Source organism: Numida meleagris, unplaced genomic scaffold (assembly GCF_002078875.1).
Source record: "Numida meleagris isolate 19003 breed g44 Domestic line unplaced genomic scaffold, NumMel1.0 unplaced_Scaffold208, whole genome shotgun sequence".
Taxonomy (NCBI): Eukaryota; Metazoa; Chordata; class Aves; order Galliformes; family Numididae; genus Numida; species Numida meleagris.
The window spans coordinates 543,694-546,378 of NW_018363880.1; positions in this window are offsets into that span (position 1 = coordinate 543,694).

Consider the following 2,685-nt stretch of genomic DNA (forward strand, 5'->3'; position numbering starts at 1 on the left):
AAGGAAGGAAGGAAGGAAGGAAGGAAGGAAGGAAGGAAGGAAGGAAGGAAGGAAGGAAGGAAGGAAGGAAGGAAGGAAGTGTAGCTAATTAAACATTCCCTCCACCTCCCTCTCCTTATCCATTATCCCTGTCTCTTTCAGGAGGCAGGGTCTCATGGCGACCATGGCGGAAGAAAAGCATCTTTTCCAGCAGCCGCCCCTCACCATAGCAACCGGGACGTCAGCGTCGACGGCCAGCCACTGCAGCCGGCAGAGCGGCGGGGAAGGACCGGGCATCCGACAGCCCCGCGGGGCCGCGGCTGGAGCCGTGCCGCTGTCCGCGGTGCTGACGGGAGCGTCCCCCGACGGGGCGGGGGCGGCGGGAATAGTACAAGTCAGCAGCCAGCCCTGCCACACATCGTTTTCCGTTACAGAAGAGGGGCAGAATAACCCACGCCTCCTTCCACTAGGATTTGCAAGTGGCCGGGCACAGATGTGAATATACTGCGTGTTTTCCAATATGACTTCACTTGGGATTATAAAGGGAAGAAGGACAAGATCAGGACTTCTGGGATTATGTTTTGGAACAGGTACGTGTTTCTATAGGTGCTGTGCTGCGTAATGCTGTGGCTAAAGGGATAGGTGTCTTTGTAAAGAAATATGACCTTTTCCAGCAAATTACTTCATGAGTAAAGTGTGCTTTTAGAATCCTTGGGTTTGAGCAAGGACGGCTTTATTCAGGGGGCAAACACTGCAGGGCTTGAATGTTGAGATGATTCTGCTGAAAGAAAAAGAGTGAGTAGAATTATTGCAGAATAAACATCTTCATTTGCTACATAAATATATGCTCTGTATATCAATATTCAGTATTTTTGTTTTTTAATTGTGGCATTTATTTGTTCTCAAACAATCCCCTGACATGGACAGTCTGATGAAAGAAAATAACTGAGATAGAGCAGACCAGTCTGCCCATCTGTTATGCTTCCAGATGCATTCAAACAGCTTCTTCCTTCCCCTCATTATTGCACTAATACAGCCACTTCTGTGTTTTTCTGCCACCAATTTGTAATTATCCCTTTTGAAATAATTAAGTCCCTTATTCTGTTTGGGTGCCTGGATGCATCTACTTAGAAAAACACCACTAGCACAGTAATCTATGCTTATCTGTAGTCAGCAGAGGCAAGTAGGCTATTCCGTTTTTGCTAATTCAGGCAGACACTCTCTAAAATTGCATAGCAATATTTTCCACATATCCAGATGACTTCTAGCATGACAATATGTTGGTTCCACAAATTTAAGGAGAAGTAGAACTGCCTTCTGCTTTCAAAAGGCCATTTATGTGGATGAGGCAGGCTTCACAGCCAGTTCTTTCTGGCAAGGATTTTCAACAGAGGTTTTTGAAGAATTGTCAGTAAATCCACTGTTAACTTAAACAAGTGGCTTGATCCACTGAAAAAATTGCATGCCAACCAAGAGGCAGCTAATCTTTGTATAAATATTGTGTTTTGGAAGTTTGATTTGTGAGTTTATTTGAAACATTCTGAAATCAGGATGAGACACAAAGGGAAGAAATTTCTGTATCTTTGGTACATTTGGGGAGCTCCACTCCTAAACTCAGAGGGAAAGCTTTCAAACCCTCACACCTCCACAGTGCTCCTGTGAAGCCTCTGCTTGCAAAGCTGTGCAGTGCAATTTCATCTGGGTCACACCACATAATTTCCATGTGATTTTCTTCTTTGGCAGTCCCACCAGGCATCTTCCCTCAGGTGTCCAGCGTGACTCCCAGTCAGAGAAATTCCAACCAGACAATGCAGAATAAACCCCAACAGCCTCAAGCAGAGCCTACTTCCCCTCCCTATCACAAACACAGTTCTCTCAGCACCAAAATTTGATGCAGCTCTTGTGTTTTTGGGATTTATCCATTCCAGCATCTTCCATAGCCCCCTACTTTCCCTTCAACAGGCAGCCAGAACAAGTCTTGCAGCTGGCACCCTGCCCAAGTAGATATCTCCAGTTCAGGAAAGGCTTCTTCCTCAGTGGCTTAGTCCTCCCTGAGCCCAGCTAAGCTGAGACATCCCTTCCAACAACCATTTCTGCACCAGGCATTTCCCACCTAACTGCAGGCTTTTCATGGCCTCCAGCTCCCTTCTGCTACTTCAGCAAAGTCAGAATGAGAAGACTATGAAAAGTTCTCACTAAACCATATTCTCTGACAGAGGCCATGGGAGCATTCTCCTACTGCTCTTTCAGGTCTTCTCTAGTCCCTATCACATAAGTCCTCCTGGAATCATTTTCAGATCTCTGGCAGATCTATTAGCTGCTGTTAGCATTATTATTAGCCACCAGTGCCACCCCCTTCCTTGGCCCTACGTCTGGCACAAGTGGCCTGTGTCATGTGAGCTCTAGATCTGTCTTACTGGAGAAGATACAGGGTCATAAAACAGACACATCCCAGACATGAATGTTTGCGCCAATGGAAAAATACTGCTACCATATTCACTGCCTGAGTGCTGAGAAAGCACTATTTACAAGCTTTAATATCAAGAAACCATTCTTTTACAAGCTTTAATATCAAGAAATCATTCCTGTATCAACTTTGTTGATATGTAGAACATATGTTGATATGTTATGTAGAAGAAGAAAATATATAAATATATATAAATATATATAAATTCTCCTAAGAAAATTGGCAGTGAGAGCGTGAGC